At 40.1% G+C, this 27445-nt stretch overlaps 1 protein-coding gene across 10 annotated transcripts in view; it reads left to right on the top strand.

Annotated features, from left to right (window-relative positions):
- LOC100687917 (eukaryotic translation initiation factor 1-like) overlaps positions 1-25497 on the top strand; it is a 140979-nt gene extending 115482 nt beyond the window's left edge. For 2 of the 10 annotated variants that reach the window (XR_005382704.1, XR_005382699.1), the window contains 4 exons: positions 14095-16214; positions 16957-17092; positions 24043-24270; positions 25175-25497. The gene's annotated coding sequence lies outside the window, so the exon portion shown is untranslated. Of the gene's footprint in view, positions 1-4139; positions 4260-4678; positions 4808-11763; positions 11886-14094; positions 16215-16956; positions 17093-24042; positions 24271-25174 lie in introns of those variants that run through there. The other 8 variants (XR_005382705.1, XR_005382702.1, XR_005382698.1 and 5 more) reach the window with 7 other exon arrangements.
- The last annotated feature ends 1948 nt before the right edge of the window (positions 25498-27445 follow it).

Here is a 27445-nt window from a genome sequence, read left to right as displayed (position 1 = left end):
GTAAAGTGTACAATGGTCTGCTCCAGTGCTGGACATCTAATAAGCCTCTAGTTTGTAACTTGAACATATGACAAAAGAAAAAAACTAACTTCCCACTGCTTTTAAGGAGAGTGGATATTGGTAACCAGAGAATTTGTTGTTTGCTAATCACTAACAAGTTCCTCAGTCTCAGTATAAAGTATGCGAGTTTAGATAAAATGACTGGGACAAAGTTAAACTGCTTTACATTAAAAAGGAGGTATGGGGGACACCTGGGTGGCTCAGCAGTTGAGCATCTGCCTTTGGCTCAGGGCGTGATCCTGGAGTCCCAGGATCGAGTCCCACATCAAGCTTCCTGCATGGAGCCTGCTTCTCCCTCTATGTCTCTGCCTTCCTCTGTGTCTTTCGTGAATAAATAAATAAGAATTAAAAAAAAAAAAAAAGGAGGTTTGGGAGGTCTACCAAGGGTGAGATAGAAGAAAGCCTGCTTGCTAGAGGAGTAAGAGAGAGGAAACCCCACCCCTGAGATCGTGGGAACAGAGAGAAAGACCACAGGGCTCTTCAACTGATTTCCTCCTTACCTTCTCTGGGAGTCTAGTGAAGCCAATGACTCCTTCTCAGAAATTTTAAAGACATAAAATACATAGAATTTTAAAAAGAAGACAATTGTAGTAAAATAGTTATCAAAATATTTATTAAAACCACAGATATGTTTGGGAGTGGGAAGGGATGAATAGTAGGATTACAGGGGATTTTTAGGGAAGTAAAACTACCTTGTATAATACTGTAGTGATGGCTACATGCCATTATACGTTTGTCAAAACTTATAGCGTGTATAGCACCAAGAGTGAATTCTACTGTAAACTATAGACTTTGGATAACAATGATATGTTGCTGTAGTTTCAATGATGTATCAACAAATGTACTATTCTAGTGGGGAATGTTGATAGTAGGGGAGACTATGTATGTGTTGGGCAGGAGACAGCGGTATATAGGAACTCTGTAATTTCTGTTCAATTTTGCTGTGAACCTAAAACTGCTCTAAAAAATAGACCATATAGATATAGATATAATTACATTTCTGATATAGTGATATATGCACTTCTTTATTAACACTTAACATGATCCATTACTGAGTCTAACTACCATAACTCAAAATATTCATTGCCATAAACAATATTTTAGGATATCTGCAGCTACTGTAAATATGACATGAAAATAACTCTGATTTCTATTAGTGAAAAAAATCACAGGTACCGCTAATGCCACTATAGTTTATTGATTACCTTCATAAAGAAAGGGAATGCCATATTCAATTACAGGTCACTGAAAATAAAGATATAAATTACTTCTCATCCAAGCACAAAGATTCCTCCCCTCAAATTTCATCCATGAAATCCTTTCAGGAGAGGAGATCCTCTGGTCTCTGATTAAGGACTCCTTATCTAGACCTTAGAATACAATCAGCTCAATTTCCCATCTCAAAGATTCTGGGACTCTGTCCCATTATTATCTTCTCCTAAGGTTTCCCAGCTGGTCTGGGTTATTTTCTTTTTGTTTTTGGCAAATGATGCCAGTGTTTTCTAGAGCCACCCGACCCTGCTTATTCCATGTCCTCAGATATTCAGGAAAGGCAGAGCTGCTCTTAACATCAGCTGACACAATGCCGTGAGAAGCTGGAGTGAATGAGAAATAGAATCTTCAAACTTGCTAGTTGGTCTTTTATGTTGGGTGCTGGAAAGATGTCTCTCCTCCATTTGTTACTAATAACAATTTGTAGTGTGTTTATGGTACTTTTGAACTTCAAAAGACTTGGCCAGGATTATTAACTAATGATGTCTCAGTTCTGTTGAGCTGATTAAGGTAGGATTGCTTTCTTATAAAAGTGTCTGATGAATGTTGCTCCACTATTCCTGAGATCTTATTGAGGTGAATAAAAAGGAGATATGCCCACGGACAATTAAACTATTGTTTTCCCAGAGTTTTTCTACTATTCAAATAGAAGGAGTACTCTTTAGTCTAGTTATATAACTGCATGGATAAATGAATCTATTTCTTCCTCATTGAACCCAGAATCCTTCTCAAGACAATATTCCTGGAAGCCATTACTAAGTCAAAAGGAGTAGTTTCTCAAGATGGAATATATATGCCTACACTATGCCTTTGATATAATATCACTGCTAAGTAACCTTTTATTGAGATCCATTTTCTAATGGATAAAGCCTAGAATTTTAGGGCATTCAAGGCTTTCCCTAAACTCAGCCCAGCTTATCTTTCTACCATCATGTTTCTTCTCAAAACCAGCCTCCATACTCTAACTTTTCCTGAACATAAAATGATCTCTCATACACAATTCACTTTGCTTAGGTCATTCCTTCTGCCTGGAATGCTCTTGGCCTAGGTTTATGTGATTCCTTGTACCTCTCAGACATACATTTCTCACAAGTCAACCTTCTTGAAGTCTTTCCAGATGGCATTCACTACTCCCATCCACCTGCTTTCTTTATACATTTTCTATCACTCCCTTGTTTCATTTTGCCTTGGGCTATAGTTATTTATGTACCTGTGTATTCCTAGGTAGATTGTGAGCCCTGAAGAACAAGAATCACATTTTTTTCTGTTCCATTTTAGTGCCTAGTTCAGTGCCATGCATCTAGAAGATATTCATAAAATGTCTGTGTGAAAGAATTAATTGTCCTGCATTATTCACCTTTGAATTTTCCCATGAAACTGTGCTTATATTCACAAAGACTAAGGGAGGTCATGTCACCTCTGTGTAACTAAGCAGCTTGTTACTGGATATACCTAAGTCCCTTCACAAGCCATCCATCCTTACTCCAAGTTTCATCTTTCAATACAGCCATGCCTCCCTAGAAATCCTATAAATCAATCATACCAGGCTACAGAAGCCTCTCCCAAACCCTGGGGTACTTTCACAGTTCCATGTCTTTATTGTCTAACATGAAGGACATGTCTGACACCTCCTTCCTCCTTATCTATCTAGCAAACTCCTATTCATCCTTCAGATCCCAGATCAAATATCTTCTGAACTCTATAGGCTTTCTCATCTGACCAAGATAAAACTAATTGCTCTCACGTTTAGTTTTCATCAACACTTAAATCCATGACAAGTTCATAGTAGGTACTCAGTAACTAATTGTTGAAACTACTTGCTCCCAGCTCTTTTTTCATGATACTGTCTCAGAGGCAGATCCACTGATGAGCAGCTCAGGCTCTCCTAGCAGTCTTGCTGAAGTGGAAATCTTTGGTGAGAAAGTAGGATGTGAGTAGAATTGAGGGGCCTAGGAACCTGAAGTCTTATTTATCTACTAATGGTTAAAACAAGAAAGGAGGGAGGAGGGAAAGGAGGGACTTGTGAGAGGAAGAAGAGTCAAGTTAATCTGAGCCTGTAATTGAGTACCAGTTCAAGATATATGCCCTTACTGTTGGAATTTAATGCCAGAATGTCATAGACCAAGCTCATAATTTAGTTTATGGCTGATCTTTATAGTAATAAAAAAAAATCTAGAAAGAAGCTGCCTGGCACCATTTGCTGAAGACATTTTTTAATGCTGTCAAATGATTCGTAATTATACAGGGTGAGTGTACCGCGTTTGCTCTGTAGTGGTGGTGCTGAGACTCGTTAAGCACTTTGTGCATCCAAGAGTCTTGTTTTATGTAAACAAGACCTCTGAGGAAGATATAGATGCGTAATAAAGATGAAAAGAACTGAAGTATATTAACGCGAGGACAAATTAATAACGGCCTTTCCATCTTCTATCAGTAAAATCAGTCGCTGTGGAGTAATTGTACTTTTCAAGGCAAAAGGGAAGCAAAAACCTAGATAAAGAAATAGAAGAAAGACAAAATCAGGGCTCAGGGTCAAACTACTTCATGAAGATAGTCTGCACTTTAGGAAGCTGTCCTCTGTGTGCCCAGCCAGCCCTTGGGGACCAGCAGAGGGCTTCCCTTGGCACAAATGAGACCACTGAGACCACCTGCGATGCTTTGTACTGGTCGCTGGGGCATGCAGAACCTACATGAGGGGACAGTGAGTGGAAGTCAGAGGAAGGTAGGAGGATATGAATGGTGAGATGCCAGGGGAATGAAAAAAGAAAGACAAGATCAACAGAATCACTTTCATTTCTCTTCACTTAAAGGAGTGGGAGGCTGTGTGGTGTTGAGATTTGACGGAAATGAACACAGCATTGACGAAACGAGGCTGAGCTAACACAGGTGGAGCTGTTTTCATATCAGCAGTTGACTGAATTCCCAGACAAGTAAGTCAGCTCAACTGTTTCTAACTGAGCCGAGCCTACACAGGTCACCCCGATGTGCAGAATGTACCAACAGGCCTTCTGGGGAGGAAGGGATCCCCAGGCCTTCACCTAGCTCAAACTCACTTGTCCAAGGGGCCTGCTCCACATCACTGAATTCCAGAAAGTGTTCCCAACCCAAAGACGGCCACTTCTACTCCCCAGGCCTTTGTCTAGCCCCAGCAAGGGGTGACTTGGTGTCTCCTGGTTCACAAAGACTCTTCAGACTCACAGGTTCTGGTGGAAGGTCATGACCCCTGCCTGGGGGGCGTGTGAGGCAACCAGGCTGAGGGCAGAAAGCATGTAGGAGGCCTTCAGGCTCAGGTATGGATCCTGCATATGCATGACATTATGAATAATTGCCTCTTTAAATTTTGCTCCAGGGAGCCTCGCTTGCCTCCCCCTAGCCTGGACTCTGACCTGGAGAGAGAGGCTCAGTGCTCTGGAGAGAGATGGATGCATCCTGTGAGTTGTAAAAACTTCAAGACAGGTCTCCCATTCAGCTTGATTGCTCTTCTCACAGGTTTACCTCAGCAAAACTTCTTTTTTTTTACTGGTTAAAGGCTCTGAAGACCAGAGGACAACTGGGTGGCTCAGTGGTTGAGCGTCTACTCAGGTGGTGATCCCGAGGTCCTGGGATCAAGTCCCACATCAAGCTCCCTGCAGGGATTCTGCTTCTCTCTTTGCCTATATCTCTGCCTCCCTCTCTGTGTCTTTCATGAATAAATAAATCTTAAAACAAAACAAAAGACTCTGGAAACCAGAAATGAAACTATATATAGTATTTTGGACTATGCAGTGAGGGGACCACATTGCTTTCTCATGGAGCTGAGAGAAGGCTTGACTAACATAGAGTCTTAGCCCCGTCACGGAGCTGTCCTGACTTACCTGTGACCAAAATGACCCAGGGACACGGGCTGCTCCACCCTGGGTGACCTTAACAGGTCCCCGTGCTTGGCTTAATGCTCTGCTGTCATAGCCTTGAAGTTCTTTTTTTTTTTTTTTTTTTTTTACATTTTTTAAAATTTAAATTCAATTTGCCAACATATAGTATAACACCCAGTGCTCATCCCATTAAGTGCCCTCCTCAGTGCCTGTCACCCAGTTACCCCATCCTCCCCACACCTCCCCAGCCTTGAAGTTCTTAACAGGGAGTCCCACATTTTAATTCTGCACTGAGTCTCATCTGATCCTGGCTCCACTTACTGGAATAAATAAAAATATCTGGTATGTCAAGCCCCTTTCCACCCCTTTAAAAGTCTTGCTGACCACTCTTGGAGTAGACACAATTCTTTCAAATGACCTACAAAACCCAACTTGGTGGCCCTCAATTCACCTCTCTGGCCCTGTATTGTGTCAATTTCTTCCTTGCTTCTCACACAGCCTTGTGGCCCTCACCTGTACCACATTCCATCTGGCCTCAGGGCCTTTCCAAAGGATGTTTCCTCCTCTGCCAGGCATCTCTTTTCAAGCCCCACCCTGGCTCCCAAATTCACTCCTACTACTTGTCCTTCAGTTCTAAGCACGGATTTTAACTCCTCAGGGAAGTTTCCTTGACCCACTAGGCTGGATTGAGCCCCTCATGGTACCTACTCACAGTACTCTGTTGGCATCCACCATGATTTGCAATGTAATCTTGATAAGATCATATGATTAATGTCTCTATTTCCATGTGATTCCACGTTTGGTAGTACCTTTGCTCTGTTCACTTTTGCAGGGTCAAGGTCCAGCACAGTGATGGCACTTACCAGGCACTCTGTAAATAGCTGTGAAATGGAAGGATAAGGAGGAGGCCCAGAGTAATCCCGTCTGGGTTGTAGATGGGGAAAGGTGGACATGAGAGGTGGGCTAAAGGGAGTAGCTTCTGGAAGGAACCAGAGCAGAGCTGGAGTGGTACCTTTGTATTGAAACTTCTAGACTGTCACACCCATTGCCCCCAATCTGAAGTTAACTCAGCTCCAAACCAGCCTGTGGTGAAAGGAGATGGTGAACAAGCGAAGTTTAATCATGTTGAATTCAATTCCCTGATGGTCAACCTTGAGATCTCAATAATTAGAGAAAAATATATCATGTCAGACACTTCTAGTGAGCATAGGAGCCTTCAGTTTGCAGTGTGGCCTGTTAAGTATTGTAATAGTTTGGTTCTTCATCTCATCTCTTCCTCCTTTATTTAGTAGTACATTTCCCTCTGGTGGTTCTATTCCCTTTGATAGGCTTGTAAAAGCATTATTATTTTTTTTTTCTCTCTATGGTGTAGCTCACTCCATCTCCTTGCTTCCTTTATCTTTCCTTTTGCAAACCACCGAAATTCACGTGCTCTTCTTTGATTTTCTTCTATGGTTCCACATTCCCGTATTGTAATTTTTTTTTACTTGTAATCTTTGAAATATCCCCCACAGGGTCAAAATGACTGCTACTTGTTTCTTCATTGGGAAAAAGAAAGTAAGGACTGCCTCTTGGCTGTAGGACACCAAATCTTCTTTCAAACCCCCATTTCCATCCCCACTGCAACATCTTATTCACTCAGGTCCTCAAGGCTCCTTGTTTTGCTTCCAAAAAATAGTATGGCTTTCATCACTTCTCTCTGTCACGGGAACTCAGGGCATTAAAAAAAAATCTTCTTAAGAAATGGAAAAAAAGACAAATAATTGGTAACTTTTCTAAGCAACTCTTCAGTTATTTAAAGATAGAGGGCTTTTTTTTTTTTTAAGATTTTATTTATTTATTCATGAGAGACAGAGAGACAGAGAGAAAGAGAGGCAAAGACACAGGCAGAGGGAGAAGCAGGCTCGATCCCAGGACTCCAGGATCAGGTCCTGGGCTGAAGGTGGTGCTAAACCGCTGAGCCACCCGGGCTAAAGATAGAGTTTTATATTCAAAATGTAGAGGTTTCTTTAAGGATCCATTTTTCATAGACTTGTCATCCATCAGCTGTTGGTATCACTGAAATCCTCAGTATGACAAGGGACTATTCTCCTTTCTTATCCTCACTGAGCTCCTGCCTCGTTGGAAGCCAGGAATATAGGAAACGACATAAATTTTACCATTAATCCATTTTGATCCAAATCATAGCTAAATGACAAGTAACTGATGCTTGAGTTAAAAATGAAAATTTAGTAGAAATACCAATTTTCAGATGGCTTCGGGTCTGAATTAAGGGCTGGGTTGGACATTGATTGGTCTTACTTGGAATCAAGAATATTTAGCCACTTCACGAGAGAGATGAAATGCTTCTTTATGCTTGATTTTTTAAAAAATAAGTTTCACACTGTGATTCTTTCCAAGTTTTGATGCAGAAAAAATTACTTTGCCTCACCAATGTATCTTTTTATTTGGCTTATTTCTAGTTTCCTTAGCACATAATGCACATATCTTACTGTCTACATTCTATTGAAATCTCCCATTTATAAGTCTTTCTACTGACTTCGCCAATCATCAAGCACTGCGACCTTGGACAAGATACTTAACCTTTCTGAGTTTTCATTTCCTAAACTGTAAAATGCCAACAACCATAATATGTATCTCCTAGTAGTGTATATTAATTCATCTGCCCATCCACTTATTCAACAAATATTTCTTGATCACCTACTATGTGCCAAGTGCTATTCTAGTTACTCTAGGGATACAGCAATGAACAACACAAAGTCCTTGCCTTCATGTAGTTAACATATAGAAAGCTAGAGAAACATAAGCAAATAAATATGCAATAAGTTCAGGCATGCTAAGTTATTTGAAGAATAAAGCAGAGTGGAGAGAAAAAGAATGATGGAGGGGAGTGTGGCAGGTTGGTTCCCCAGGAAGCAGATTCTGGGACAGAGACTAGAATGACAGGAGCTCATCAGTGAGTGTTCTCAGGATCAACAGCTGTGGGAGCACAAAGGCACGGGAAGGTAAAGGACCTCAGCTGACCCTACTGGGAGGGCTGAAGCTGAGATAGCCTTTCAGAATTGACCCCAGCTGGGGCAAGGAATTTGGGCATATATACCCCTGCTTTGATCAGCCACATGTGCTGTCTCTAGGAAAGTGGTTCTGCTCAGCTAGGGGCAATTACCAGGGATTGCTGAGAGCTTAGAGTTATCAACTGCCACCACCTTCAGCATCTGGGGGAATGAGTGCTTCAGCCTTGAAGGGGGGGTGTAGGTGGTACTTCGCCATGTCTACTGTAGGTGGGAAGGGATGTACTACTTTACATACAGTGGTGAGGGAAGCTTTCTCTGACATGGTAACACTTGAGGAGAGGCCTGAAGGAAGTAAGAATTGAGTCTTGGAGATGTCTTGGGAAAGGGCACACCAGGCAGAAGGACCAGGAGGTGCTAAGGCCCTGAGGATGGAATGTCCTTGATGTGGTCAGAGAATCCAAGAGCTGTGTGGCTGAAGAGGAAAGGCCAGTGGAGAATACCAGATGAAGTCAGGATGGAGCCTTGGGCCAGATCATGCAGGGCTTCACAGACCATAAAGGAGCAAGCCCAGCACATAGTCAGTGCTCAGAGAAATTGCTGACATCAGCACCATTGCTCTGTGTAGCTTCATATTCTTTGCATCTGACACAAGCTCTTGTATATAGTAGGCACTCAGTGCTTGCTCGTTGAATAAACATATACATTCTTTGTTATTTCACTGTTGTGTGTGTGATTTTTGTTTTAGCATGCTCTGCTTGCTAAAGCATGCTCTTGCAAGCTCTGCTTCCAGAGCTTGCTGTGGTTCCAGCAAGCTCTGGAACCTCTTTCTTTACCTATTTCAAAAAATAGGCTCTTGGAGAATAAAGAACCATGTCTGGTTAACTGATTCTTTCTTGTGCCCAGTCCAGCCTGGTTGTGCCCAGAGGCTTGTGATGTGGTCTCTCATGAACCTGCCACTATTTCTATACAGGGCCACCACTACTCTACATATTGTATAATGACATCCTGTGCCCCTCAAAGGAATTAGTTTGTGATATTCTTGCAGTCTGACTCCTAGGGCCTAATGTAGGACTTCTTCCTGTTATTTTCCATTAAAAATTTAGCTAGTCATTTTCAAATTCACCTGTAATCTCTGCTCAGAGGATGTGCCAGGCTTCCCATTTCTTTCTGCAAAGAGAGAAAGTCATAAGTGTGTTGAGCACCATTAAACATCAAATATGTACACATGGATAGAAGGTGGCCCCCAATATAAGTTGATCTCATATTTTTGGCTGTTTGGGATACATTAACTTTTATGTCAATTTTTTTTGCCTATTTAAATATATAAACTTTGGGGATATAATTAAAACAGGCAATTGTATACTTATAATTTATTTAGATACACGTACATATTTAAAATTATATGCATAAAATATTAATTTAGAAATACTGCTTTTTTCCACCTACACATTTCATGAAACAATTTGATTCAGATTCTTTATGCACAACTTTGACATTGGTGGTGTTTTCTTCAGAGATACCTTTTAGTTCCTCAAATACAGTTTTCATAGCGCTTCATCATCTTCTGTCAATTTTAAAATTCAGGATTGGTGCTGTCATTGTAAATTTTATTATAAGCCATGAGTACCTGATTATTTAATAATAATTTTTCCCTCAAATCTTTTCAAAGATATATATTTGTGATCTCATAATCATTTCGAAAGTGCTTTAAAATTTTTGTTCAAAATAAAATCGACCACCTCACACCCATTAGGATGGTTATTCTAAAAAAAAAAAAAATGAATGCATAAAATAATGTTGGTGAAGATGTGAAGAAATTGTAACCATTGTGTACTGTTGGTAGAAATATAAATGGTTCAATGTGAAAAACACAGTAGTTCCTCAAAAAATTAAAAATAAAGGGATCCCTGGGTGACTCAGCGGTTTAGTGCCTGCCTTTGGCCCAGGGCCAGATCCTGGAGACCCGGGATCGAGTCCCATGTTGGGCTCCCTGCATGGAGCCTGCTTCTCCCTCTGCCTGTGTCTCTGCCTCTCTCTCCCTCTCTCTGTGTATCTCATGAATAAATAAATAAAATCTTTAAAAAAAGTTAAAAATAAGATTACCATATGATCCAGCAATCCCACTTCTGGGTATATAAACAAAAGAATTGAAAACGTCGCAAAGAGATATTAGTACACTCATTTTCATAGCAGCATTATTCACAATAGCCAAAAGGTGGAAGCATCCCAAATGTCCATTGATGGACGAATGGATAAACAAACTGTGGTATATACATACAAGGAATATTATTATGCCCTAAAAAGACAGGAAGTTTTGATATGTGCTATAATAGATAAAACTTGAGGGCATTACACACTAAGGGAAATAAGCAAGGATTTATCATAAAGGACAAATATCATATGATTCCACTTATATGAGGTATTTAGGATAGTCATATTCACAGAGACATAAAAAATGTTGGTTGTCAGGGATCCAGGAAGGGAGGAGTGAGGAGTTATGATTTAAATGGTTATAGAATTTCAGTTTTGCAAGATGAGAATTGTTTTGGAGATGGATGTGATGTTGGTTGCACAACAAAGTGAATGTGAATGCTTATGTATATTTCACCATCATTAAATAAATAAAAATAAAGTGGAATGAAAATAAAATCAGACATTTACAACAGTAGAATCAACTCCTTTGGAGTAATTACTAAATCTGTGTTAACATTTTTTTGATTACAAAAAAAATTTGATTCAGGTAACCACTAACAACATCCAAAGTAGGCACTGGTCGAGGTCAAGTCAGGTGAATGTGTCTTTCCCTCAAAATATTTTATTGTTCAAAATAAGGTAATTAAAGAGCTCCCTATAGATTGAGAGGATTTTCAATAACTTGAATAAGCTATTTTTAAATAGAATAATTTTTTGAACAAATAAAAGCACCTATTATAATTGGACCTGTACAGAAAATAGAAAATGGATCATTGAGCTATACAAAATTTCCTATACTCAACTGGTTTTGACTTATAACAATGTCAAGTTCATATGTTCAAACTAATTTAATTTTTTGGGTAACATTTTGAATTAGAAAAATGTATTCAAATACAATACTGCTCTTGGATATTTATTCCAAGGTTGAAAATTTAAATTTCTATAGCCAGATTCTAAGTTGCTTTTGATGATAAACCTCCTTGCTTAGTCCCTGGAGGAAGCAACTGAAGCTCAAACTTGGTTAATTTCTTTAAAATAAAAAGAAATTATGAGTGTATCTGACAGCATTTCATATAGATTAAAAAGCTATTTTAAAATATATCTCCCTGGGGCCCGTGGGTGGCTCAGTCGGTTAAGTGTCTGCATTCCGGTCAGGTCATGATCCCGGGGTCCCAGGATTGGAGCCTAGCATAGAGCTCCCTGCACAATGGGAAGTCTGCTTCTCTCTCTCCCTCTGCCCATCTCCTTACACTTGTGTGTGCGTGCTCTCTCAAATAAATAAATAAATAAAAATCTTTAAAATAAAATAAATCTCCTTGACCAAAGAGTGAAAACAAAAAGATTAGACTTTTCACTTTGAACATTATTTCTTTCAGAAGGGCTCCAGTCTGAGGGTTGAGAACTGCACCGTTGCCCTCTGCCTGGGACTCAAGGACATAAAGCAGAGGGAACGTGATACGAACTGCTCAGTGTGTAAAAACCACCTGCCCTTCCTTTGGTGAATAGATTCCTTTTTACTGGTCAATAATTGCCTCCATTTTGAGTTCATTCTTTATTTCATTTTTTGGGGAAAAAAAGAGTCAAGCCTATAGAAAATCCGAAAGAACAGCACATTACCTAGATTTGCCAATTTTTCACATTTGTCATATTGTTTCTCTTTCTCTCTCCCACTATACACACACACACACACACACACACACACAAATGCACATGTAAACATTTCTACATATGTACATTCTATGTGTATATATATGTATAAACATATGTATATAAACATTTATCTTTTATATATGAACATTTATTTCTTAACCATTTAACGTTGTGAATATCATGACATTTCCCCCTAAATACATCAGCACATGTCCCCTAAGCACAAAGCCATTCTCCTCGATAACCAAAACACCATTACCACAGCCAAGTAATAAAATATTGTTAAAATAATATCATTAGTATGTAGTCCTTATTCAAGTTTTCCCAATTAAAAATATTTTTATAGCTCTTTAAACAAATCTAGGATCCTCTCAAATATCATTCATTATATTTGGTGGTCAAGGCCCTGCAGTCAAATTTAATCTAGAATAGTCCCACAACCCCACTTTTGATTTTTTTTTTCCATGACAAAGACATTATGAGAGTCCACGCCAACATTTTGGACTTGGCTTGCTACTAGACCCAGGTGAAACCTTTTGGTAAGAATATTATTCAGGTGAGAGTGTCTTCCTTTGAATCACATCAGGAGGCTTTTATGTTAAGCTTGATCACTTGTTTAAAGTGTTTTAGGTTGATTATTTAGTCTTTGAAAGTGTTTTTGTCCTTGTGCACAAAATCTGTAAAGTTTTTGGATCTGACTACATAGAAAAATCTTATGTCTTGAGTATCTCAATCCAAACTGTTATTAGCTTGTGTCAAACAGGTTTGTTTTATTTATTTTTCAACTGAGGAATGATGAATTACTGATTTACTAATGACTTTAGTAATATGTGACTCTGCCAAGGGTTGAAAGCTGCTTGAAGAAGACCACAAACATCAAAATGCTTGTCTGAACTGCTGGGAAACTAAGAGGGTGCTTGGTCATTTCTCTCTCTCTGTCTCTGTTTCTCTTTCTGATTCCTCTTATCTAAGACCACCTCATTCTATTTCCCTATAGGTTGCTTCAGTTACAAGTTATTCTGTAAAAAGTAGACATATAGAAGAAAGGACTTGTAGAGAAATATTTAAACTCAAATCTCTTTCTTCACCATAGTTTTTAGCTGGTGGATATTTTGTATCTTTGACAGAATTTTCTGTCCACTTCCTAAGAACTTTGTCAAAATAACATTTCTGCCAATATAAGCCCCTGGAGCAATCTACCACGCATTGCTCTGTGCTCTGGGGAATGGCTGACCTTGGTTAGAAATTAATTTATTACTTCCTGTTTCCTTTACATCTTCCACTTCCCTCCCCACCTCCTTGCTTTAATAATGACATATAAAGTTAATGAGCACTGGTAATTAAGAGGACCATTTTAGAACAAGTGAGTTGGGTATTCAATGCCCTTGACCTAAACTTTACTTGGAAAAAGGATAGCTCTGAATAATTAGAAAATGGGATTCCAAATCAGAAGCTGAGGATGTCTTTTCTGCCAGTAATTTGTATAGCTTTAGCTGGATCTGCCTACCTCTCTATTACTTTGTTTTGTCCATCAGCTAAATAGGACTTATAATAGTTTCTCTTAAGAGTTTTTAAGTGGCCATAGATGAAAGCCACAATATGGTAGCAATATAACTCTAAATTTGAGAACTAGGCAGTATGAATATTTTTACTAATTATAAAATCCATTATATTTTCCTTGGCTCAGTTTTATATTTTTACCTACTCAACTCAATGAAAAGCCACAACTTAAATCTTTTTAATTAAATAGCTTAAAATAATTAGGAAAAATTTAAATACTTTATTTTTAATTTCTTATATAATATCCAACTTCAGCCTCAAAATTTTAAAGTTAACCTCTTATTTTATAGGTAGTCAATTAAAGGAATATTAGAAAATGTAAATAAATAAATAAATAAATAAGAGAAAAAATAAATTAGAATTCCATCAAGACAGGACCATTGTCAACACCTTGGGTATGTCCTTATAGAAGGGATCTTGTAGGCATATCTTTTTATGACCTGATTTTTCTTTTCATTTATTAATCTATTTTAAATGTCTTTCTGATTCATCCAAAGACACTATAACAGATGCTGCTGTGACGTACTACCCAGATTCCCCTTCAGGACTAGAAGACGTATTTACCCAGCTGTCTGCTACTGGCAAACAGCCCTCAGCCCTCAGCTCTACTTAGAACTATTGGATGAAGATATTCACCTTGCCCAAGGGCACACCTCTTTGCATAAACTACTGGCTTCTAACTACTGGAAGATTCAAGGAGATAAAGGCCAGGCAGGCTCTCTCTTACCTTAACTGTAGACAATTGTGTTTAGAAGTCCAAACACTATCCATTGCACAATACAGCAAGGTACTTGACTGTAGACAATTTTGAAGGGCTATTCCAGCTTCAGGATTTCCTGAGGGGATAGATTGAAGCCTTCAATTGGGACCACACAGAAGCCTCAATTCTCCCTCCATTCCTGCTCAACACATTACTTCTCTTCCAGAAACATCATCCCAAGAGTACTATCTTAGCAAAACCCTCCTCCCCCATCTAATCTCTGTCTCAGGGAATCTTTTCTTTCAGGGAACCCAACCTATAACACTTGTTATTAGGAGTGGTCTGAGAGAGCAGACTCTAAGAAGTTTGGAGTTGGATTACTCCCCTTGCTGGCAGTGATCAGTAGCTGTAGGTGGAGCATAGATAACCCATGGCCCAAGGAAGCACAGCATTCGTAAAGCTTTCCCTGATGGTGAACTATTATGTAACACTGGTGAAAGAAAATGTGCAAGCTAGTGAGATGTATCAGGCATTAATAAATATGGGAGAAATAACAGAAGGCCAGTGAAATTGGGTGGCTATTACTAAGTTCAACTGATACTTTGGGAAAAGATAATAAAAGATTGAGAATGATTATTTGACTATCATTAATGAGTGATAGCCAGAGGGCTTCCTTGGTAGCTTATAAAGCACTCTAGTCTTCAATAGCCAGAGGCTGCAGAAGGCTAAAGACCAAGACCAGGACTTAATTGTAAAATTCACAGAGCACTAAAGAATGTTTAATTTTCAACTGAGGCAAGTAATCTAGGGAAGAATGGTTCTCTGACACATGGAATGAAAATGGTTGGGTTGATGATCTCCAAATATCTTGGACCTCAGATTCCTCTGAACTCTGAAATAGCAGAAGGGGGCTATTCTTCACTCTTCAAGATGAGCACTGCCTCCTTATTTAAAGGTGCTGATGAGGCATTTCTCTTGTAAGAAATCTGTTTCTTCCTTAGAATCTGTCCCCACTTCCTGGTCCCCAGGACGATAAGGGTTAGGTTACAACATAACCTGACTAGGGACATTCTGAGTCTGATAAAAGAGGAAAGGGACTGTACCCCCAAGGAACTGTAAAATCTATCTAATAGGTACCATCAGAAACTGGGAGAGTATGCAGGAAACTAGTTTCTGAGCATGCTGGATGGGGTGGGGATGGGATAGTTGGATAAGTTTACTGATTTGAGAGTATTTTCTCCAGGTGCAGGATTTAACACTCTGGTAAGAACACACTGAGTGATGTTGCAAACATGCTGTGAGGTGGGCTCCTAGAAATATAGAAAAAGAAATGGTCCACAGTGAGACAGAAATGGCACAACCACCATGGCAGATAGTGGAAGGAGAGATTAAAAGGATCAGAGAAGTGGGCAAGTTACAGCGTACCGACTATATAAGATGACTGTATTCCATGGGAGAGTCCAGAGAATTTACCATTTACCAAAGCAATAGGAATGTGTTGGTGAGAGGGCACCATTAACACTAAAAAAATTCAATAGTGGCTCTTCCATCTAGATGAGGCTCATGGTAGAAGGTGCTTACCAAACTGAGACGAGGCTAAGTGACAGTGCTTAACCATCAGAGGCCAGGTATTGAGTAGCAAGGTCAGAGTGCATTCAGGGGGGGGTCTGCCCCACGAAAATGATATACTTGACTAATAAAACATAGTATTCCTAGGGACAAAATAGATGGGCAGCCAAGAGGGGTGCTACCTAAGCTGTTCAAAATAAATCAAGGGCAGATGATAAGGCAGCTGAGGGCAGTCACCTTAATAATTAGTCACAATTTCTTGCCTACTTTTCTAGCCTGAGAAATCTGACTGAAGGAGGTATCATTCCCAGGACGAAGGATTCCACAGTATTATGACAAGTATACATGGTAATGGTTACCAGCTTCTCCCACAAAGAGACCTATGACCATTTGCTTTGGCGACCAAATACTAGGGAAAGGGGTCCACATACTAATCATGCGGTCAAAGTTAACCCAGAGACCTGAAGCATACAGAAGCCAAATAATAAATATAATCCTGACCCAACTCTGGCTGGTCATGGGTTCACTAGGTCCATGGACCCATCCTGTGGTCATTTCCCTGTCCCCAAACATACCATGGGAGAAGATATATTTTGCATTTGGCACAGTCCCCATATTGATTCCCTCACTTTTGGAATAAGACCAATCATAGTGGGAAGGCCAAGTGGGAGCTCTGAGCCTTGTAACCCACTCTCTACTCCCAACCAAAACAAATCGAAAACAAAATCACATCCCCGCCACCTTTATAGTCTAAAGGATGCTGAGGTGGTAAGCCCCACAATATCTATTTAATTCATTGGTCTGACCCTTGAAAAAACCAGATGGAGGCTAGAGGATAACATGGGCCTATTGTAAACTCAACTGTAGAGAAGCCACAATTACAGGTGGTGTACCGGATGTGGTATCTTTGTTGCAGCAGATTAACATGGCCTCAAGTACATGATGTGTGACCATTGATCTGGCATGTATGTTCTTTTCCATCTCCATAAGGAAAGAGGCTAAAAACATTCACATCCATCTGGAATGGACAACAGATTACATTTACAATCTTAACCTAGGACTATATTAACTCCCCTGTGCTCTATCACAGTATAGTCTCAGGAGTCTTGAATGGCTGGACTTTCTGCCAAATGTCACACTGTTCCACTAGAGTGAAGACATCATGCTAATCAGATCAATGAGCAAGAAATTGTTGGACTTCTGGTGAGACACATGCTCTCCAGAAGGTGAGAAATAAACCTTACAAAGATTTAGAGGTATCTTCATTGGTGAAGTGTTGGAGAATCCAGTGGTCTGGGCATGGAGGGAAATCCCCTAACCCTCTCCAAAATAAAGAACAAATGACTGCATCTTGCACCCATCACATAACACTTCATAGGCCTTTTTGGGTTCTGAAGGTAGCATCTTACACACCTGCAAACCCAGCTCTGAGGCATATATCAGATGATACAAAAGGCTTCTGGCTCTGAGTAGAAATCAAGACAAGTTCAGTAGCAGGTCCAGGCTATGGTGCAAGCGACCCTGTGACTTAGGCCTTACAATCCAGGAGGCCATATGGTTTTAGAGATGTCATGGTGGGAAAGGACACCATGTGGAGTTTTATGACAGACCCTAGAGGAAGAATCACAACATAAGCTCCAGGATTTCTAGAGCAGGAGTATGCCATTTGCAATGAAAAATTATACATCTTTTGAAAAAACAAAACAAAACAAAAAAACAGCTGTCAGTATTGTGCCTGGTAGAGATGGAGTGATTGGCTATAGGACACCCAGTGATCAGACCACTAGAACAGTTCATCTTGAGCTGGGTCCTTTTAGACCACCAAGTGACAAGGTCACATGGGCCCAGCACAAACCATCATGCAATGCAAGTGGGCACATCTAGGATCAAGCATGAGTAAGGTTGGATAACACAAGCAAGCTGCACACGGCTAGCCTAGGCCCTGTGTCATCCACCACTGCTCTTCTCCCTTCCTCCACCATTGTCCTTTTCCAGCAGCTCACATTTATGGTCCTCTGAGCGTACTTTATGACCAAAAGAGGAGGAAAAAGCCCTTTTTGGATCATGGATTTATCACCTGGCATATGCAAACTGAAACAGGAGGGGGCAGCTGTACTACCAGTCATTCAAAGATGGCAGAAAATTCTCCCAGTGGCAAACATGGTGGTACACCTGGTTACCCACTTTGTGTGGAGAGTGGCCTGAGGTTAGAATATACACAGACTCGTATGCAGCAGCAAATAGCTTAGGCAGCTGGTCAAGATCTCAGAAGAAGAAAGATTGGAAAATGGGAGACTACTAAAGACATGTGCATTAACATGGGAATGAGCATGCAGCATGAAGACCTTCGGATCACACATATAATTGACCACCAGAAAACACCCATCATGGAAGAGGAACTAACAACTAAGTAGGAAGAATAATTCAACCAACTGATACCAGCCAGTGTCTGTCATCACCTGATGCTGGTACAATGAATGCATGAACAGAACAGTCATGGAGGCTAAGAATGGAAAGGAGGAGTGAGCAAGCAAGAATTAGACTCTAAGGAGAGGGGACTAGAGGAGAAAAGGTTCTCCAGCCAAGAGAGCAGACTTAGAGAGATGTTAGAACTGAAATGTCTATTGAACTGAACTGACATTTATGAAGTGTTTTGCTGCAGACCTGGGCTAGGGTTAGGGATTCCTACACAATCTCACCAACCAAAGACATTGTAGCCCCGGTTGCCAAATGTCCAAGTGTCTGTAAGAGAGACCAACTCTGAATCCTGGCTCGAGGGCCAGCCACATGTAGCAACTTGGCCCCTTGACTCCTCTATCCTAGAAAGGGCATCTGGACTGGAAGAGACACATGTTTGGAATATGGTCTTGCCTTCAGGACCTCAGTCACTATTGTATTCTGGAAGCTCACAATGTGATCCACCTCTATAGGATCCCAAATGACATCACAGTAGACCCGCTTTTACAGTTGTATTATGTACTGCACTAGCCAGGAGGTGCTACCTTGGTAGAATTATGGAACTAGTTCAAGCCACAGTTGAAGCATTTACTTGGAGGTGCTTTAGAGGATGGAAACCATCCTTGAGAATACCGTATTCCCCATAAATCAACAAACGTGAATGATGAGTGTCTCAATAGGCCAAACGCATGAATCTAGAAATGACTGGGTGGAAATAGGAGTGGTTCTGCTTACCATCACTCGCAGTTACTCACTGGGGATTTTGCGCTTCCTGTCCTCACAGCTCTGAGTTGTTCAGGTGTAGAGATCCCAATTCCCAAGAGAGGAACACTTCTGGCCAGAGGATAGATCGCCCTGTTGTGTAGCCAATTCTATGCTCAATGAGACTTGAACACCTTTATAAACTTTTACACTTGAGTTGATTTCTATCTTCCTTTTTTACTCTGCTCAAGCACTTGTCACCGTCTGAATTATATTGCTAATTTATTTGTTTACTTGCATGTAGTCTTTTCTCTCTCCTTCACTAGAATGTAACTTCCAGGAGGGCAGAGACTTGTTCTCCAGTGAGTCATCAGTGCTTAGGATAGCACTGGCTATACTGAAGGCCCTCAATAAATATTTGCCAAATGAATGACTCTACAATAGAATTTTTTGTGGGTCGGTAGTATTCAGTTGCACATATGCATGATAGTTTATTTAATCAGTCACTTGTTGCTGGGCATTTCATTTTCCTCACCTTCTTTCTCCAATGAAATAATGGCAAAATCTTCATGTATATCATCTATTCTTTCTTTAGGATGTTAGGCTCCAAGTAGTACAGTTTGCTGGCATGTAGGTAGCACTTCTAGTTTTCCAGGCTTTTGATATATGATGCTTCATGGTTTGTTTTAAAAGTATTAGTATACATGCAATTCAGATTTAGCTCTCCTCTTGTCAAATAGGCTTTCTTGACTCCACTTAAAACCATATTGTGATCTGACACCCCTCAACATTTTATACAAGAAATATAGCCATATTCAGAATGGTTTATTTTTCATTGCCTTTGCTGAAGATTGTGTGGGAGTCCTTAGCCCAAATCTGAACTCAATCCCATAGAGATGCTTCATAAACCCAATGAGCTACTTCAGGTCTCCCATTTCATTTCTCTCTCAGGCACTCTTTAGCTGGAGGACCTTTATTGCTTCAACCCTCTCTCCACAGAGCCACATCCTTGCCTACTCATTTCTTCTTCCTCCTCCATGCATTTATTCCCCCCAATTTAAATTCCTCCCCACTTCATCATGTAGAGAACTGTCTACTTTCTTATGAAACCGGAGCCCTGTTTAGAGACTCGGGAGTCTACCTTCTATCTAAACAAGTTTATGTCTCTTCCTACAGAGAAATTCTCAGACTTTGATGCATAAAAGAAAACATTCTGCCTGGGGTTTTGTTTTGTTTTTTTCCTTAAGTTACTCCTTCAGAGCACCGAAGGCCTAATTCCAACATTCTCTCACTATTTGTATTGTGCAGTCCCACTTGGAGTTGTGTGTTACATGTATTTGATGAATGTGCTTGGTACACTTGGGCTTCCTCCAGAAGTCTTTTCTTCTTGCAATTCCCCCATTGGTTTCATTGTCTCCTTTCTTTTTGTCTCAGGTTCTGAGCTTCAGAGATGAAAGATCTGGATTGAAGTCCCATTTCCACTTTTGCTAACTGTGAATTTAAGCATGGTACTTCATCTTTCCCGGTCATTGTTTCCTCATCTGTAAAATAGTGTCTGCTGTCATAAGGGGTAAATGAAACAAGCACAGTGGCCAAGGAAATGCTCAACGAATGTTATTGTTATTATTCTACTCTTCCACGTGGCATTTCTGCTCTTTATATAGCTTCTTGGGCATTCATTGTCTTCTTTTTCTTTATGCTTCCCATTCCTTAATTTCCCTAATTTCTTTATCCTTCACCTTCCCTCTGTGGGAAACTCTGATAAGGTCAAGTCTTCTGAAAACCTACCCTCCCTATCTTCACTTCTCAAGACTTTTTTTACTCCTCCTTTCTTCTTATTGCACTCTCTTGTGTAGCTTTTGGAAATATTCTTCTTTGCCTTCCCCCTATTACAGCCTAAACAGTATCTTCTTTATTTTTCTCTGTTTAAATCCTTACCCACCACCTCTTTCTTGTCTTCCAGTCTTCCCTCCATGCCTTTCGGCACTTTCATTATTTCTCCTTTTTACTTGTCCTTCAGATCTGGCTTAGTGATGCTATTCTGTTATGCATACACATTCCTTTTATCTCTGTACACATTACATCTAATTCCCTTTTTATAGGAGCAATGACATTTATTCACTCATTCATTCAGTGAGTGAATGTTATTGAGAGTATCTTTAAGGTGCTATATTGGGTCTTTGGAAGATAGAAATTAAAGACACAGCTTCTTCCCTTAAAGAGCTCAAAGTCTAGTGTGTAAAGAGATGACAAAACAAACCCAATTTGGGTGACAAGTCTATGAAAGGGACAGTTCAGGGTGGATTAAAAAGGGGCAATTAGTGAAAACTGAGGTAGAAGGAAGAGGTATAAAGAAAAGCATCCCAGAGATGCTGACATCAAAGTTGAGTTTTGAAGCATGAATAGGAATAAGTCAGGAAAAGTGAGGGTATGAAAATATTAGAATGCAGATTCTAGGTGAAGGGGCCAAGATTTGCCTTTGCATGGAGTCTAATCCTTTACAACTGCATCCCGTCACTGCTCAGGGCATTCAGATAATTTTTTAAATGGCATTCTCCATCAAGAATGGAAGGTTAATGGATGAAAGGAACTTCTGGTTTGATGATCCTATTTTTTAAAAAAGATTTTATTTATTTATTCATTAGAGACACACACAGAGAGAGAAAGAGGCAGAGACACAGGCAGAGGGGAGAAGCAGGCTCCATGCAGGGGGCCTGATGTGGGACTCGATCCTGGGACTCCAGGATCATGCCCTGGGCTGAAGGGAGGCACTAAACTGCTAAGCCACCCAGGGATCCCCAGATGATCCTATTTTTGGTAGAGCCTTATATCATATCTATCTTTGCCCTCTGCTACACCAAGTCTAAATTAGTTTTTTAATTTTTTAACCTACTGTTTCATTCATGAAGATAGTAAAAATGTTGTTTGTCAGTATGGAGTTTCCACAAAAAGTTAAAAATGGAACTACCCTATGACCCAGCAACTGAACTACTAGATATTTATCCAAAGGATACAAAAATAGTGATCCAAAGGAGCATATGCACCCCAATGTTTATAGCAGAAATGTCCACAAAGCCAAAATATGAAAAAATCCCAGACATCCATCAACAGATGAATGGATAAAGATGATGTGGCATATATTTAGAGAGAAAATGGAATATTACTTAGCCATCAAAAGAATGAAATCTTGCCATTTGCAATAACATGGATGGAACTAAAGGGTATTATGCTAAGCAAAATAAGTCAATCAGGGAAAGACAAATACCATACGATTTCACTCATGTAGAATTTAAGAAACAAAACAAATGAACATAGGGAAAGGGGAGGAAAAAATAAGATAAAAACAGAGAGGGAGACAAACCATAAGTGACTCTTAATGATAGAAAACAAGCTGAGGGTTGCTGGAGGGGAAGTGGTGGGGGGATGGGATACCTGGATGACGGGCATTAAGGAGGGCACTGGATGTAATGAGCACTGGGTTTTGCATGCAACTGATGAATCATGAAATTCTACCCCTGAAACTAATAATATGCTGTATGTTAACTAACTTGAATTCAAATAAAAGTTTTTTTAAAAAGAAAAAATGCTGTTTAGGTTGGTCTGCTAACTAGAATACCACACAGTTCGAGCATCTTTTCTCCTGATATCTTTCCTAAACTTCACACAAAAGTCTTCACTCCTAGTAGTTTTCATTAATGCAGATAACTGTGCTCCATAGGTTTGTTCAAATGCATTGGTAATCAGGCTCCCATCTTAGGGTCCCTTGGCTTCATAGTGAAACTGCCTCCAAAGGGGTCTTATCTGCACAGGATCCAAATGTTGTTATCATTGTTGTTGTGCCCTCTTTCCTCTACCCCTTCCTCTTTTGCCCTCTCTTATCACAGCCCAACTCACAACAGAAGCTTGGAGCTCAGTAAATAAATAAGGTGAGCCAGAACTCATAGGGCTGAGACTTGGAAAAGAGACATGGCCACTGGGGTGAGATAGGCCCTTGATACAGACCCAGCTGAAGGCAAGCAGAGGAATTCTAGTGATAAGGGCAGAGCATGGTATTTAAGGTATTCGGTGTTTAGAGGACACAGTGATAGATGATGGTAAGCCATCCAGGTAGGTGAGAAATCTGGCTGGCCATTTTTATTGTCTTTGCATTGAAATTATAATTAACTGAGGAATAGCTGAAGTATATTTTTTAAAATATTTTATTCATTTATTTATTCATGAGAGACACACACAGAGAGAGAGAGAGGTAGAGACACAGGCAGAGGGAGAAACAAGCTCCATGCAGGGAGCCCAACGTGAGACTCAATCTGGGGTCCCCAGGATCACACCCTGGTCAGAAGGAGGCGCTAAACCGCCGAGCCACCCAGGCTGCCCAAGAGCTGAAATATCTTTAATATTAAGTCAGCAACCACGAATGTGGTATATGTTTTTATTTATTCAATCTTCTATATTTTAATAAAATTTTAATATTTTTTCCATAAAAATGTCTTGTGCATTCATTGTAAGACTGATTCCCAGATACATTATAGTCTGACTGTTATTGTGAATGATACTTAGTTACTAGTTGGTTATTGCTGGGATAGAAAACACTTGACTTTTGTAAGTTGATCTTGAATTAAGGTAAACTTGCTGAACTCTCAGTAGTTTTAATAATTCCGTAAGTGCTGTCGGATTTTCTATGCAGGTGGGCATAGTGTCAGCAATAAATGATGATTTAGTATCTCTTAATACAATATTTATATATCAGTTATCAATTGGAACAAACAACTTATTCCTAAATTTAGCACCTTAAAATAAATAGACATTTATTAGCACACAGTCTTTGAGGTCGGGACTCCAGGAATCTTAGTGTCAGAAATTCCTCAGCATGACTTCACCTTATTCAGTTTATTACAAGCAACTCACTAAACCCAGCCCAAACTCAAGAGCAGAGAAATTAGGGCCCACTTTTTTATTTTGATTTGATTTATGGACATATTTTATTTTTTTTAAGATTATATGTTTTATATATTCACAGAGAGAGAGGCAGATAACAAGCAGAGGGAGAAGCAGGCTCTCTGTGGGGAGACTGCAGAGACTCGATCCCAGGACCCCAGGATCACAACCTGAGCCAAAGGCTGACTACTCAACCACTGAGCCATCCAGGCGTCCCGATGGACATGTTTTAAACCACTACATCTTAGAATCTGCTTTTCTTCTTGTCTTCTACTTGGAAATTTTTATTGGCGAGGACATCTGATAAAAGGTTAAGTAGGGCAGGGATCATGAGAAATTTGTTTTGTTTTAAACCTGAAAGGAACTGAGGATTTTTAGGGCTTCTCCATCAATAATCACATTTCCCTCCATCTTCTGGTAAAAGTCTACATCAGATTAGAGCAGTTCCCTTCTAGTCCTGGCTACTGAAACTATTATTTAATCATAAGTAGATATTAAATTCTATGAAATACTTTTGGGTTTAAAGATTTTTCTCTTCTTTATTTTTCTTTTTTCTCTTTTAAGATAGATTTTCTGACATTACACCATTTTTGCATTCCTGAAATAAACCTCATGTGGGTTTGTTTTTCAACACATATTAGATTCACATAGAAGCAATTTATATAGGATTTTCCCACCTACCTTTATAGGTTAAATAGGCCTGTACTTTTTGTGTGTGTACGTTGTTCATACTAGTTTTAGAATCAATGTTCTTTTTATAAGCCCCTTAAAATGAGTTGGGCAGCTTTCTTCCTTTCTATTCTCTTCAGCTTAGAAGTTTTGTAGCATGCATCTGTTTGGAGGCTGGCCTTTTCCTTTCCATACACCCATCTACTTATACCTGGTTTTGTTAACCTGTTCCTCTAGCCCCTGAACTACTGCTTCATCTCCAATTCATAGTTTGGGCCTTCATTGCTGGCTTCATGTTGCTTATACAGCAGGGAGCCAACATTTACCCTGCTTGGCTCAGATGTGCAATTAGTGGTCGCTACTTTGTTTTTCATAACCAACTCTGACTTCCTCACGAATACTTCATGGACAATGATAGAGGTGGAAAAGGCCATTATAAGGGCATGGGGTGGTACTAAAATTTGCTAAATATAAGAAAGTATCAGAGTAGCTTATAGATTAATACAATCTCATTTTGAACACATATCCTTCTTTCTCCCTCTTAGGTTCCAAGATGACTTCCTGCATTCAAAGGAAACTTAACTCTATGCGTGGCGATGCCCATCTGCTTACCAGCATGCCCATCTACCTGACAGTAGACATGGCTGAGGAGGCATCAAAGAACCAGAGAAGAGCCCACACTCCTGCACTTAAACCAGTTAGTTCCTCTAGTCACTACAAAGACACAACACATCCAGATGCATTCTTGAGGAAATTGGCATGGGATTGGGGAACTTTTGAAAGAAGACAAATGGCCCTGGTTAGGAAGTGTGTATGCTAAATTTGACTGAATATTCATCCAAAAGAAAATAAACAATGCTGAATGAAACTTTTAAATTGAGAGACACTGAACTTACTTTAATTAAGAGGAATATTTGTTTCCTCTCCTACCTGGTCATCTGTAACTTGAGAGCAAGATCAGTTACAGAAACAAAAAATGATAAATTTTTACACATTAAAGTATACTGGCTACAAAATCTGACCCTACTCTATTTAGACTAACAGATTTTGGCTTCCTTATCTTAGAGTTTCATCCAATGGCGGACCTCACGTCACCTGGTCTTCCCCATTCCTAGCCCCTTTCTGGTTCTGCCCCAGAGAAATGGGTTTTAGGTAGAAGGCTACAGTCTAGTTTTGGCTGTATTGCTGGCTAGCACTGTGGCTTTCTATCTGTGAATTTCCTAATCCATAAAATGGAAAGGCCCTTAAAGTCTTTCTAGCTTTATGATTTTTTCCTCCACAATCTTGCCCCCATCCCAGCACTTCTTCTCACCAGGGTGTATTTAAACTGGGCAGAAAAGCAGACTTTCCTAATCAGTTATTCCATTTTAGTGCTCCCTTCATTGATTTCTCCACTGATGGGACTCTGGAACAGGTCATGCTGAGTCTGCAAAGTGACAATAGTGGTCAGTGTCTGTTTGGAGTCTGTAGCTGCTCCATGTGGCACACTGCTCCTCTCACCTGACTCTCTTCCCTGCCTCTTTGTGAAAAATCCTATTGGCATTTCATCCTCTTCAAGTCCTACATCATACAGCCTGTGTGACTCTAAATGCAGGCTTTAAAAATCAAAAGCACCAAAGCAGAGAGCCTGTTTGGATCAGGAAGGCAATGGTGCACTTTTCTGATAACACTGTTTCCCCAACAAAACATAAATCTGAACAAATGAATCTACAGAATCACTGGTGCTGGGTGAATTCTTCTTTTCTTTTTTGGTGCCCGGTAGGGTTATTTCCCATCTTCCAAAGCCAGAGCCCTAATGAGCTCCAGGGGGACAAAAGTCTGTCAATCACAAGACACTTTTCAAGTATAGTCATCTCTGCCCCATCAGAGAACCACAAGGCATGAAATAATTAGAAAGCCCAAAGTAACTGCTCTGTTTTACAAGAGCAAAATCCGTATGTGGATCATTTACATAAACTTGTCACTTCCCATTACAGTTCTAATGTAGGCTGGGTAATCATCACAGGCGTGCTGGGGGAGGGGAGGTCAAGGTAGGCTACGCCTCCACATCTGAGCGCAAGGTACGCATGTGCTGTGCCTTCCGCCGCCCCCACCTTTGTGGACTACTGAATCAATGTAAAGTATCTTTTCTTTTCCATTAAATAAGAACTATTCGTGCTGCTATGGCAGCAGACCCTGTGCTTAAGAGAAGAAAAAAAGCTTTTGCATCAAGCTATTGTTAGGGGAGAATTCACTTTGAGGAGCATTTCAAAGCTGATCCGATTGGGGAAAGAATCATGTTAAATATTTGCTATGAAATATTTATAAGAAGAGCACAAGAGCAATTGACAAAGTTGCCTGGGAAAATAAGCATTTCTCCTCATTTGGAAATTTTAGATTGGGGGTTTAAACGCTCTAGGGGGAATTTATGTAAGTGCAAATACATGTGTGATGTGTGTTCACAAACGTGCGCGGGCACACACACATACACGCACACTCACACACATGGTTGAATGGGTTGATAGGATTTGGGTCAATCTGCATCTGAATGCAGTTTCCCAAATACAGCAGCAATAAGAGGTCACTGAGGACTGTCTTGATAATTGTGTTTGAAGAAGCACTGTACTGATGCCAATGGAGCAATACACCCTGGACTTACCCAGGCAGCCAGGGGCGTCGCAGGAAGCCATCTTATAGCTGCTCTTCCCACTTCTAGGCCCTGGCAAAGAGGCTCTTGGAGGGAAGAGATTTCCCCGAACCCTGCCCTTTTATTCCATCAGCATAATCTTAGCAATGCCCAAGTATATGCAGCGTAAAAAGAAAAACATGATTTGTTT

This window comes from Canis lupus, chromosome 32 (genome assembly GCF_011100685.1).
Source record: "Canis lupus familiaris isolate Mischka breed German Shepherd chromosome 32, alternate assembly UU_Cfam_GSD_1.0, whole genome shotgun sequence".
Taxonomy (NCBI): Eukaryota; Metazoa; Chordata; class Mammalia; order Carnivora; family Canidae; genus Canis; species Canis lupus.
This window is presented reverse-complemented; position numbering and strand designations above follow the sequence as displayed.